A 14,292-nucleotide genomic window follows, 5' to 3' on the forward strand; every position below is an offset into this window, starting at 1 on the left:
CGAGGTCTCAATGAGCTGGGTTTGTGTCCAAAAAAAGGCTGAGAAAAATCTGAGCAGCAGCATAAGTTCACCATGGGTCAACATGCCCTTCAACTGTTATCTCTTGAATATTTTAGTTTCATTCTGTTGTTCTTTTCCACCAAGCTGTTAGTAGCCCTTTTTGGTCTAATGAGGGGGGTTTTGCTGTTGTTGCAATGTTTTGTTTGGTTTGGTCTCTGTTTGGTTTGGTGTTTTTTTGGTTGGTTTGGTGTTTGGGGTGTTTGTGAGGATTTCTTTGTGTATTATCCCCACACCCACCCCCTTCGGTTTGGTGTTTCTTGGTTGGTTGGTGGTTTTATTGGCTTTGTTTTGTGGTGGGGGGGTTGTTTGTTTGTTTCTTTTTTGTGTGTGTGTGTCTGAACCATGCACGCTGAAAAGTGATTCATTTTGGTAATCGGTCTTCCTTTGACCAAAAAGTTTCTTGACGGAGGCTATAACATTCAGCTTGGTGGTATCAGATTTCAGCGTGAAAGTGTTACATTCCTGGCTGCCCTTGGCACTCCCTTTGTCCTTAATTTTTGCCTAGTGGTAACATAAGTGGAATACTTAGAAAGAGTAATCCTGCTCAGAAAAAAGAGGAAAAAATTACAAAAGTGGGGGAAAAAATATAGCAAAGGGGTGGAAAGAAATAGGGTGTGTGTGTATATATATATGTGTATGTATACACACACATATACACACACACACACATATATATATATCAGCTATTTCCCCCCATGTTTAATGCCACTTTTCAATCCATTGTATTAATTTACATTCTTTTGTTGTTGCTGCCTCACATTAGTTGTTAGAGTTTTGTTTGCTTTGTTGTGGTTTGTTCCTCCCCCTCCCCCCCCCCCCCCCCCCCCCCACCCCCCCCCCCCCCCCCCCCCCTTAAATTTACTTCAGGCTTGATTCTACTTCTTCATTTCTGGGTTTAGATGAAGAAAGCACTAATCCAGATCTCTGAAACTCACATTATATATGTATCTTTTTTTAATGAAAAAAAAAAATCTTGCTTTGAAAGACAGCTGTAAATTTACACCTTTTCCTTCTTTCAGCAGCTCATGACAGAAGTAGCTCATGGCTGGTAACACTACGTGAGTCATTTCAGAGTCTTAAAAGCACTCTGTGTTTGCATATAAAATTATTTCATTTGTTGTTTCTTTGATAGCCAAGACCTGCATTTTTAGATGTATATTTTCTATTAAAAGCTCTTTTTCCCCCTCCACACTGCCTTTGGTATTGTCCCAGACAGTAATTTTATAACATAGCACTTGAGGGGGGAGGAAAGAGCATTTGCATCGCTGTAGCTTTTTGTCTGAATGCAGCTACAATGCCACAAAATAGTATAATTGGTGCCACTACTAAGCAACAAGAAATATTAATTCTTAGAAGTGAAGAAAAGGGACTTTAAAACAGGATTTGCTGTGCACCCCCACCATATCTTTGAAAATCCAAAAGGGCTATTTTTGTAATGGTGAATCCCTAACGTAAAGAAACAGGCATCATTATTTCTTTTAATCCTTCCTGCCTGTGTTAGTGAGGATGGTAACCTTCAAGAGGTTTGTTTAGCCTGGAGAAGAGGAGGCTCAGGGGTGACCTCATTGCCCTCTACAACTACCTGAAAGGAGGTTGTAGCCAGGAAGGGGTTGATCTCTTCTCCCAGGCGACCAGCACCAGAACAAGGGGACACAGTCCTCAAGCTGCATCAGGGGAGGTTTTAGACTCGAGGTGAGGACAAAGTTCTTCATGGAGCGAGTCGTTTGTCATTGGAATGGGCCTGCCCCCAGGGAGGTGGTGGAGTCACCATCCCTCGAGATGTTCAAGAGGAGATTGGACGTGGCACTTGGTGCCATGGTTCTAGTCATGAGGTCTGTGGTGATAGGTTGGACTTTGATGATCCTTGAGGTCTCTTCCAGCCTTAGTTATACTGTGATACTGTAAGAGATCCTTAGAGTGTCTCTTTTGTTTTGAAAGTTACATTTACAAAGTAAGGAGCACCACACTTTGAATCATATGTCAGAATTGGTTTGGTTTGCATGTAAAGGAATATTTCGGTAAGCTGGGGTGTTTTTTGGAGGGGTTTGTTTGCGTGTTTGTTTTGTTTCCTTGGAAGGTTGAAGTTCTTTTACATTTTTAAAGGCTGTCTTTTTATTATCTGCTTGAACACTATCTTCTCTGCTGCTGTCTTTTTCCTTAAGTAGCTTCACTCATTTCAGAGACACAATTAAGAACCTGAAGATCTTCAGAAAAGGAGCTCTCTAAAGGAATTATTCTGAATATTGTCATATTAAAAAAAAACAAAATAAAAATAAAGAAGTTTGCATTTCTAAGCATCCCTCCTGGTCTTTAAAAACTGAAGCTGGCATCTGTGTGGGTTTGAATTTAAATGGTCCCTGCAGGCTCTTTAATTCAAAGAGTTATTTTATTCATTTGGTTGTTTCTTATTTCTTCCCGTAGGGTAGCTACAAACCTAGCTCTTACATTTGTTTACTTGCCTCACTTTGTTAAAAGATTATGTCTTCACCAGCACTTATGAATTTATTAGTGCTTAAAATTCACTTAAATTGTTGAACTCAGTCCAGTTTGCCTTTATCACTGCATTTTACCTGAAGCATTTTTGTGCTGTGATTGTTCCCCATGTATCCCTAAGAAAAATATAGAGTTTGCTGAGCAGAGGATGTAGGGAAGTGTCAAACATCATTTGTCGAGCTTTATTTGCTCCTATTAATATATCCTTCATCTGTATTGCCTGCAGTCAACATTTTCAAATACAAGAGATAACTGAGTACCTTACCTCTATATCTATTAAAAAGACATCAATGACACTTTCTCTGACAGGGATAAACTTGATTTTCAGGCTGTGTTTCCTCCTCTCCTGATTTTACTTTCTCCCATGCCCTGGCCAGCATACTTCTCCTTCAGTGAAGCCAAAAGTTGTGCCAATCACTGGGAACACTGGAATTCCCAGGATGAGCCTCTGTTTAGAGTCACAGAGGTACCACAACAGAACACAGCCATGTTGTAAATATCAAAGGCTAGTCAGATCACAAACAGGGATTAGGAGATTTTGCTACTTGTTTTGAATGTGTTGGAAACGCACTACAACTCAGGATGGAAAAAGCTATCCATGTAACTGCTCTGCCACCAGTTCAACAGATCACTCCAGAAGAGGGCAGGCTGATGAACACTGCTGACTCAGAGCAAAGGTTGATCATTTTATATCAATTAGCAAACATAAATATATCTGAGGCAGTGGAAACACAAAGGTCAGCACCTGGCTCAACTTTTTTCCAATGCCAGCAAGAAAGGACAGAATTTGAGGGGTTTTGTTTGTTGGTGTTGTGTTTGGGGTTTTTAAGTAAATATGTATATCACCTATGATACTAAAGGAAGAAAGTAATAATGGGGGGGGAAGGGTGTGCTTGTGTAACTTTATTTGTGCTAACATGAGGAAGTTTGAATTATTTCTGATATTTCTTGAACCAGGCCCTAAAAAAGTCTCTGTTCTGCATAAAGGTAGCAGTACTTGTGCCATCAACAGATTGTTGGAGGGTGAAGTGGAGGTCCTGAAGGCCGGTGAGAGTAACTGTCATGCGCTGGGAAATACACACAAATAGTGTAATATTCAGAACAGGCCACCCAATGCCCATTTATATGTGAGCAAGGAGAAAGCAGATCATGACAGGGCAATGAGGCTTGTGAGAGGCCTCGAGCACAAGCCCTGTGAGGAGAGGCTGAGGGAGCTGGGATTGTTTAGCCTGGAGAAGAGGAAGCTCAGGGGAGACCTTATTGCTCTCTACAACCTGGAGAAGGGAGGCTGTAACCAGGAAGGGGTTGGTCTCTTCTCCCAGGCAACCAGCACCAGAACAAGAGGACACAGTCTCAAACTGTACCAGGGGAAGTTTAGGCTCAAGGCGAGGAGAAAGTTCTTCACTGAGAGAGTTGTTAGCCATTGGAATGTGCTGCCCAAGGAGGTAGTGGATTCACCATCCCTGGAGGTGTTCAAAACCAGATTGGATGTGGCACTTGAAGCCATGGTTTAGTAGTCATGAGGTGTTGGGTGACAGGTTGGACTCGACCTTTGAGGTTTTTTCCAACCTTAGTGATTCCATGATTTGGGCAGAGATACCTGAATACAAATTGGTAAGGACTCTGTGGTCTTCACTTCAAATCTGCAAAGCAAAATATATGCCCATCAAAACACAGGGATTACTTCTACTATATGAAGAGATACTAGCCACTTCTAAAATGCTCTAAAAGATAAATGCTACAAAGAAAGGCAGTAGAGTTCAATAGAAGAAAGAACAGCATCTGGAAAAGATCTGATGAGGCAGAGGTGACACAAGGACTTATGCTGATCCTGAAGGCATCACAGAAGCTTTCATAGCCCTGGACACCCTTGAAGTTCAGCTTATTTTTCTATCTTTAACTAGTGGCAAGTATTAGAAATAATTATTGTATCACTTTGTGGTAAATTTTTCCTCAAATTCCAAAGTGTTTGCTTCTTATGTTGTCACACAGTCAGGTAGACCAGCTGCTGCTATTGCTTTTCTCCCAGTTTAGCAGACAGCCTTGTTTTATAGATTCTAGTATAAACACATCTTCCAGCATCACCACTTTCACTGTACTATGCCTGTTTCTGTCTCTCCCCATTACTTCCTTTTTCCTGCCACGTCAAAAATGCTACTTTTCTTGGTCCTGTGGTGGTCAGAATTTACTGTCTGTATTTACTTACGTCTTTTCAAGCTGCTCAACTCTTGGCTTCTTCTTTATCAGATGACATCATCTTTTATTGCACAGGTTTATTAGTTTCCTCTTGCAGTGCTACCCGCTGAAAATCAAGATGTTAAGACCCTCAAACAGCCAAGCTACTACATAGAGAAGCTCAGCACCAGTAAGGAAGCCCAGCCAGCACCCGTGAATGATACTGGAGAAGTTGTCAATCATTGCCCTACCTAGCCGGGGGGCCACCAGGCCCCCCGGCCTTTGTTGTCACCACCACCATCACCCAGTGTGCACTGTGGGCACTCACCTGTGATGAGAGGAGGATCCTCAGCCCGGAAGGGCTCAGCTTGGGGCTACAGCCTCTCCTGGTGGGGATTAAATAGGAGAGTGGGTGGGGAGGGCCAAGTGGCCACACCTGGGGTGGGAGGAGACTCCAACAAAGGTGCTCTGGGATTTGAGGATAAAAAGAGTGAAAATGTGGCAGGTGAGGGACTTTTAGGGTATCGGGTAATAATAGGTCTAGGGGGAATGGAAAAGAATAGAAATGGGTAGATTCAGATTGGATGTTAGGAAGAAGTTCTTCACCATGAGAGTGGTGAGACACTGGAATGGTTTGCCCAGGGAGGTGTTTGAAGTCCCATCCCTGGGAGATTTTATGGCCAGGATAGATGTGATTCTAGGCCACCTGATCTAGTATGAGGTGTCCCTGCCCATGGCAGGGTGGTTGAAAGTGGATGATCCTTGAGGTCCCCTCCAATCCCAACACTTCTATGATTCTAAAACAATTTTGCAGTTTAGGCTGGATGTTAGGAAGAAATTCTTCATTGAAAGAGTGACTGGCCGTTGGAATGTGCTGCCCAGGGAGGTGGAGGAGTCACCATCCCTGGAGGTCTTTAAAATAAGACTGGATGAGGCACTTGGTGCCATGGTTTAGTTGATTAGATGGTGTTGGGTGATAGGTTGGACTTGATGATCTGGAAGGTCTTTTCCAACCTGTTTAATTCTGTGGTTCTGTGATTCTGTGAACACTTTTCTGCTTTCTGATTGCCAGTGGAATCCAAGGATATCCCCTGCCAAAAACCAACCAAACAAAAACCCCCAAAACAAGCAACCAAAGAAATCCAACAACAATTAAAGAAAAAGGTAAGGCCACTAAGTTAATTTATTTCACACCCATGCCTCTCTCTCCCAGGAAATACAGTTTGCTAGTAAGTATGCACTTAGGTGTTATTACTTGTATCATAACCATCTCCTTCTGTCTGTATCATACTTACCTTAAAGGCACTTAGTATCTTTCCTCACTAGGCATCTTTTAACATTTTGCATACAGTGACTAAATTACATACCCTGTGTCATACCCTGGGTTGGGGCATTTTTACAAAACAAGGTCAGCTAATTTATTCTATTAGGTCTATTTGTAGGGAGAAGTCTACTCTCCATAGTTTTAGTCAAGACTATAAATATTTGGGTTTGGTTCCCATGCTGCTAAAGGATAGCATGTATAAAATACTTAGCTTCAGGCCAGATAAAGCAAATTAGAAATATTTGCTATAAGAAAAAAGAAAAGGACAGTTGATAGGGTATCCTGCCCTGCTCCCTTCACTGAGATACTCCCCTTTCAGACTCCATCCACCAAAAATTATGTCAGGCAGCAAAAGCAGGAACAAGAAGTGCTCTCTTTTCTGGTCACTCCAGTTCACCCTGAAGCTCTTTGATAGGTTTCCAAACAGTAAACTAGGCAAACTGAGGTATGGGTACTTTTGCTGTTTTGCTGCTGCTTCTTTTGGAGCAATAAGCTCCAACAGAGAGAAAAGAAAAACATCTTAGAAGATAGCAGAAAACTAGGAGGCCACAGCCACAAGAAGAAGGGTTTACTATGGAATAAAATCACACTGAAAATGAATCTCATTTGACCTGGTATGAGGTTACAATATCAGGTCAGTTATCATCTGCATCATATTACTTTGTGGTAAAATTAAAGTGATGTATCTCTGCTGGGAGTGTATGTTGAAAGAGCTGTATCCACAATGAGAGTTTAATTGCACACCTTTAGGAGCACTAAAAAGAAACACTAACTTCAGAGGTCAGAGTAGTACACTTTACTTAGGACGTGGATCAACATTGTGTTATGCTTACTTAGTACACTTAGTGAAATAACATCAAAACTCATAACTGGAGCCTTTAGACACCACTGCAGCACAACTGACAATGGTATACATCATTTTGACAGTCTCTTATTAGTAGATTTAGCTAAAATGACAATCACCTGATGTAATAATCCCAGCCACAGGGTCACCCTTGTCTTTCTGCAAAAGTGACCATCCTGCAATGATTGCTATCAGGAATTCATATGCTGGCCCTCCTGTGCATACTCATAACCAGCAGTTAGTATTTCAGAAACTGATTCTGCAAGTGGGTAAGGGTGGTTGAAGCCAGCAGTGGGGCTGTGTTGGCTAATGCCTTAATCATCCCAAGCTGCTGCCTGGGAACTGATAGCCATACCTTTCAAGGGGAAGCTCTGACATCACAGAGCCCCATGAGAACTGGGCCTTTCTTTCCAGTGGTGCCTAGACTTACAGCTTGTACCTGGTATCAATAGTTTTCATTGATACATGCTGTCTCAAGATAAGGTTTCACAAGACAGCTGAGCTGATCTCAAAGTTTGCTACTGCCACTGAAAGAGGTAGACTTTAACCCTCATCTGTCCTGGATTGATGCTTCTTTCCCTCCTCCTAAACTGTGGGATTTGCTGCTGCCCAACCACAAAGGCTTAGCAGGGAGCAGTGAGAGGATGGGGGAAGGGATGACCGGGACTGCTTCTTTTGATGTCACTGCAGAACAGGCATCAGGCTTTGTCACCCTGAACTGTAAACAGATCTCTGAACTTTCAGTGTGAGGTCACAAAAGGCATTAAACTGTCCTATGAAACAGACATTACAGCATCTATAATATTTCCTGCACAGCACTATTTTGTGTATGAAGGGGTAGGACAGAGTGTTTTGCCATGTATAAGTTATTTGGTTTAGTTTGTCATGCTGTCCCTTGTAGACAAGCAAATACAATAATATAACTATACAATTATTCTGATGAAACAACTGGGGAACAGACAGATGATGGAAACTGCCCAGGGATTCCAGCAAATAGCAAAACTGAGACTTTGTTCTGCCTCCCCACTCTCCTCACCGTGTCATGCCATTCGTCTTTGAACTCTTAAATACATTTTGCTCATCCTCCTGGAGCATTTCACTAATTGGTGAAAGGTTAAAATATAATTCAGAATGACATTCACCACTGAAATCTGCCTCTCCAAGAGGCAAAACGCTGAAACCATGGCAGAAGAGAGAAAACTGCTTTCAGAAAAACAAAGCAAAACACAAACCAAGAAACAAACAAAACAAAACAACACTGCAGAATTTGTGAAGTAGTTTTGCCTCTTTGTAGAGGACTACTTGCAGAATTTCCCTAAACACAGCACAATTCTGCAATAAGCACCACGTGCAATAAGCAATGATAGAATATCATAGAATCAATAAGGTTGGAAAAGACCTCAAAGATCATCAAGTCCAACCAATAACCCAGCACCTCTGGGCTAACTAAAGCATGGCTTCAAGTCCCACATCCAATCTCTTTTTGAACACCTCCAAGGACAGTGACTCCACCACCTCCCTGGGCAGCACATTCCAATGGCCAGTAACTCTTTCTGTGAAGAACTTTCTCCTCACCTCAAGCCTAAACTTCCCCTGGTGCAGCTTGAGACTGTGTCCTCTTGTTCTGGTGCTGGTTGCTTGAGAGAAGAGACCAACCCCTTCCTGGCTACAATCACCCTTCAGGTAGTTGTATATTGATATTGTTAGTAGTATTATTGGTAGTTGATATTGTTACTAGCCTGCTGTTAGATTAACAGTGCTAGACTTCCAGTTAGGAGCTGCATATAATGGGCAAATGCTGTTCCTGGGCTCTCTAGGAGGCCATTTAAAACAGGTTTCAATGTAAATAGTTACACAAGACATGACAAAGGTTGTTATCAGGAAAAACACACACTCCTGACACTGTCAGCATTTTTTTTTGCCTGAGTTAATGTAATTACAAAGCACTATTGAAACCAACCCAACCTGTAGGAAAGGAAAATTACATAACCCTATGTAAAAAGAAAAAAAAACCCTCACCACTAATCTAAACAATCCCTTTAGCAAGTTAATTTTTTAACAGATTTTACCGCAGTGTGACGATCCAACTAGAAACACATCCAAGCCAACCTGGAACACTGACTGAAACTCTCTGTTACAACAGGATACTGTTAAAATGCACCAGGCAGGGAAGAAAAGGCTCAACAAAGGATAGCTGAACCTTTCAGAGGGCTTCTGTTTGGGTCAGTGAGCAATGTCCATCGCTGTCTCAGTGCACCACATCATACACTTTCTTTGAGAAACTCATAACATTCTGCACTGAGAGCTGTTGGACCTTTACTTTTGCTTCCATGGGAACTTCCAACTCAGACAAGCAGAAACTATAGTCTGAAAAAAAAAAAATGTGATCTTCCTGGGCCAAAGTCCCTGCCATACCCAGCAGGTGTGGCTGCCATGTGGGAAGGAACTGAGGGCAAATAGTGACTTATACACTTGCCAATGTATCAGTCAGCCAGATTGACTCTGAGGGTACGTGCTTGGCACCCAAGGTAAGGGAAATGGAGAACAAGATAATGGAGGTGAAAGAAACATGGGATCAACAGCATGACTATTCTGCTTGCAGTTTGCTATTAGTAAGCTACATCAGCTTGTGCAGAACTGCCTTGATCGTAGTATCATAGTATCAGTCAGGGTTGGAAGGGACCACAAGGATCATCTAGTTCCAACCCCCCTGCCATGGGTAGGGACACCTCACACTAGATCAGGCTGGCCAGAGCCTCATCCAGCCTGGGCTTAAACATCTCCAGGGATGGCACCCCAACCACCTCCCTGGACAACCCATTCCAGGGCTTCCCCATTCTCATGGTGAAGAACTTCCTCCTCACATTCAGCCTGATTCTCCCCGCCTCCAGCTTCATTCCATTCCCCCTAGTCCTATCACTACCTGAATACCTTGATACACAGAACAATTAGATCAGGGGTATCTATAAGTGACTCACAAGAGCAATCTCAGAATTCTCAAGCTTCTAGGCACTGCAAGACAAAATGTGGGGATTTTAGGGACTGCCATAGTTACATTTGTCCTGGATACATGTCCACCTGAGGGGGAAAAATAAAGAGAATTCAAGGAAGGGAATCTGAATCATAGAATCATAGAATCACTAAGGTTGGAAAAGACCTCAAAGATCATCAAGTCCAACCTGTCACCCAAGACCTCACGACTACTAAACCATGGCACCAAGTGCCACGTCCAATCCCCTCTTGAACACCTCCAGGGATGGTGACTCCACCACCTCCCTGGGCAGCACATTCCAACAGCTAACAACTCCAAGAGGCAAAGCTGAGGGTTAAGGAAAAGAGGCAGGGGTGTATAGAAATGATGATGGTAAGGAGGAGGAAGCATCCATCTCAGAAAGGGCTAGAAAACTCTACTATAACATTGCCAACTATAAATTTATGAGTAGATCCCTTCTCCACACATCCCCAAATACTGAGACTGAATTAAAAATAAAATGTTGAGGAACTAAAGTTAAGGCTTTTTTTCCCTTTTTTGTTTTGTTTTGGTTTTCTTTTTCTTTTTGGTTGGTTTTGGTTGGTTTGCAGGTTTTTTGGTGATTTATGCAGGTGTTTTTCCTAGCCTATGAGCTGCGAACTGGTTCTGATATTTGCTAATTTTTAATGAAAGTCCTGTTTTTCATTGCAGCAGAAGGTGATGCCTTAGAAGAAAAGAGCATGCCACACAAGGTTTCCAACAAATTGGAAAAAAATTGCCATTCTCAGTGACCTTATGTAATAGGCATTCCCTGGAAGTACTGTCACAATCTTTATAACTGAAGGTTTCTTCAGAGAGATCCTCGGCATTTAACTATTCTCTTTGAAACAACAGCAGTTACCACTGAGATGCTTTTGAGGAGCTTGGCTGTAATATCTAAACTCATGTGACAAGCAAATTTTACAGCCAATAGCTAACCAACTAGACTTGCCTGGGGAAGAGCAGTATCAGAAACCCACACAAGAAATATTTCAGAAAGCAGCCATCTGAGCACAGTGCGTCTCACGCTGCTAAAGAGTGAACGGTGAAGCGTGGGGCAAGGAGTAAACTGTAGGCACCTAAGCTCCTGACTCTGTATAACTAGCTGACAGACCTGAAATGGCACCTATCTACCTGTGCTTGGGGTCTACAAACACCTCCCTTGTATCAGCATCAAATATCAGTCTGCCAGTACCAGATCAAACACTTTCCCCCACCCTGTTCTGCACTTGCACTCTCTATTATTTTTGCTCTGTCATTTTATTCCCCCCGCTATATTTTGTGTTCTTCCATCCACCGTTGGCTTGCACCCAGACCTTCAGGCATGGTGAGCTGGCAGGTCACAGATGTTAGGAGTGGTCTGGGTATGCCTGTGGGATCTGGTCTCTCTGGAAGAATAAGCAAATGAATGTTAGATTGAGTATTACATTCAGTTGGCTCCTGTCTTAGTGCACCTTCTTGCTTCTTCCAACAACATAGTTGTTAAGGTAGTCACTAAAAATACTGCATAGCAGGCTTGTGCACTCCAGGTCACAAGCTGTCTATGCCACTTAACATATATGCTTCAAAGCTTGGTATGAAAGGGCAATTTCCCCTGGTTATGGAAGATCTTGCCTCAGGGGGTCTGAGATTTCATCTCAAGAAAGGGCTTTGAACAGCTTACCAGTGACTGGGCAATGTCAGCAGTGACAACCAGGAGACACTTGGCTGCCTGGCAGGATAGTGGCAGCCGAGTAACAGTTCAGAAAATGTCACTGGTGTCTTATGTGATAGATACTGACACCAAAGAGTCTGATAAGTGCTACAGCACCATTTATAAATGCCTTACACGAAAAAAATAAGCTGAAAGTTCATGATGCAGTATAAGCCACTCTCAGCTACTGGCTTTGCACTATTAATAATGCCCTCAGTTAATTTGGGGATTAAATGTGAAATGCAGTTGCCTCTGGGGTATCTTTGGTTATCTTCTTGTTCCCCTCTACTCCCTAAAGAGCTGAAGAAACCCCTTCCCCACTACTCTTAGTTCATGAATGTCTTGTTTTTTAGATACAGTTTTTCCTCTCTCGCATTTCCAAGTGTGGACCCTATTCCTAAGCCTGCTTGTTTGGCTCTAATAAAACAATCTCTTTTTTCCAGGCACTAAACCAAACTCCAAACATCCTCATTCTACCCACAGATGTCAGCTTTTACACTTTTCTGGGCTTTTTTGATGGGTGGTTTCCCTGTTTCCCTTGGCCTTTCATCCCTCTAACAATTACTTCCAGCCTTGACCACGCAAGAACCCCCAGTCAGTGCTGACCAACTCAAAGCAAACACAACTCATGCTAACCCTGTGAAGAAGCATGTGACTTCTGCCTTTCTCTGGCTGCAATTTTAAATATCCATGTGGTAGGTACAACCCCTGGGTTGATGCTGGGTGTTGACACTGAGTTTCCTCCACAAGGAGCCACCTGTAGGACTGTGAATACAGCACTTCTTTACAACTGTAGTTGTGCTTGAGCTAATTTCACTCCAAGGGCCAAATTTCATGAGGCAGCTGAGATGTAGTTATTACTACAACCAACAAGCATGGGCCTTTTCTTCCAAATCCTTTCTCACAACTTCACAAGCTTGTGCTTATGCTGCTTTTGTGTTACCAGTAATGATCAGTAACCTATTCTGCAGGTAAACCAAAAAGATTAAAAAGTGGAGGGGAGTAATTATTAGCTAATCTGGTGAACTAAACTAGCTCATTGAGTTGTGAGATAACTACCAAAGCTCTATCAAAACTGGCATAAGGGACAATTATTGACTGCAAAGCTGAAAGCAGAGAGGGGACTAAGATTGTGCTTTCTGTGAAACACTCTTGCTGGGTCACACAGGCAACAGAAGCAACAGCTGAAATTCAATTAAGAGAGAAAGAGCAAAGAGGAGAGAGAAATGTGAATATTACCTCTTTTGGAGACAGCAAATTTTCAGATCACAAAAATCAGAGAATCACAGAATGTTAGGGAGTGGAAGGGACCTTGAAAGATCACCTAGTCCAACCCTCCTGCCAGAGCATGATCACCTAGAGCAGATCACACAGGAATGCATCCAGATGGGTTTTGAAGATCTCCAGAAAGGGAGACTCCACAACGCCCCTGGGCAGCCTGTTACAGTGTTCCCTCACAGTGAAAAATTTTTTCCTCATGATCAGCTGCCAAAGAACCTCTTCCTTATCATTTCTGGAAACCACATATATTTTTCTTCTTAAGAGAAGGTTTCTTTATTACTCACTTTTCTTTAATATGCGCTGTGGTGAATGTTAGCTCAGGAAAAAAGTCTGCTACAGGACAGAGCTGCATTTTCAGCTGCATTACTGTTCCAGCCAATAGACATTGCATTTTTATTGACATGTGCATATATAATGAAGGTCTGAATACAAGTAAACCTCCAATATATAACTCATGAAAGATGTGCTGCAGTAATATTTTTATATAGACACATCCTGGATGCACTCAGGGAAAGTGTGGCCAGCAGGAGCAGGGAAATCATTCTGTCCCTGTATACAGCAATGGTTAGGCCACACTTTGAGTCCTGTGTCCAGTTCTGGGCCCCTCAGTTTAGGAAAGATGTTGACTTGCTGGAACATGTCCAGAGAAGGGCAACAAAGCTGGGGAGGGGTTTGGAGCACAAGCCCTAGGAGGAGAGGCTGAGAGAGCTGGGGTTGCTCAGCCTGGAGAAGAGGAAGCTCAGAGGAGACCTTATTGCTGTCTACAACTACCTGAAAGGAGGTTGTAGACAGGTGGGGGGTTGGTCTGTTCTCCCAGGCAACCAGCACCAGAACAAGAGGACACAGTCTCAAGCTGCACCAGGGGAAGTTTAGACTGGGTATTAGGAAGAAGTTCTTCATAGAAAGAGTGATTGGCCATTGGAATGGGCTGCCCAGGGAGGTGGTGGAGTCACCATCACTGGAGGTGTTTAGGAAGAAACTGGATGGGGTGCTTGGTGCCATGGTTTAGTTGATTATTGATAGTGTTGGATGATTGGTTGAACTTGATGATCTCAAAAGTCTTTTCCAACCTGGATAATTCTATTCCTATTCCTATTCCTATTCCTATTCCTATTCCTATTCCTATTCCTATTCCTATTCCTATTCCTATTCCTATTCCTATTCCTATTCCTATTCCTATTCCTATTCTATTCCATTCCATTCCATTCCATTCCAATTCTATTCTAATTCTATTCTATATCCCACTCCTCTTCTGGACTTTAAATAAACCAAATCTATGTTATATTACATGGATTTTGTGTCCCTTCCATAGCACAAGTATGTACCCCTAAATTTGGGTCAACTCTGACTGGCATTAGTAAGGGACTGGTGTGCTTTCTTTCTGATGTTTCTGCATCTACAGATGCAAACAT

Source organism: Melanerpes formicivorus, unplaced genomic scaffold (assembly GCF_026170545.1).
Source record: "Melanerpes formicivorus ecotype bairdi unplaced genomic scaffold, bMelFor1.0.p_v2 SCAF_11, whole genome shotgun sequence".
Classification (NCBI taxonomy): domain Eukaryota; kingdom Metazoa; phylum Chordata; class Aves; order Piciformes; family Picidae; genus Melanerpes; species Melanerpes formicivorus.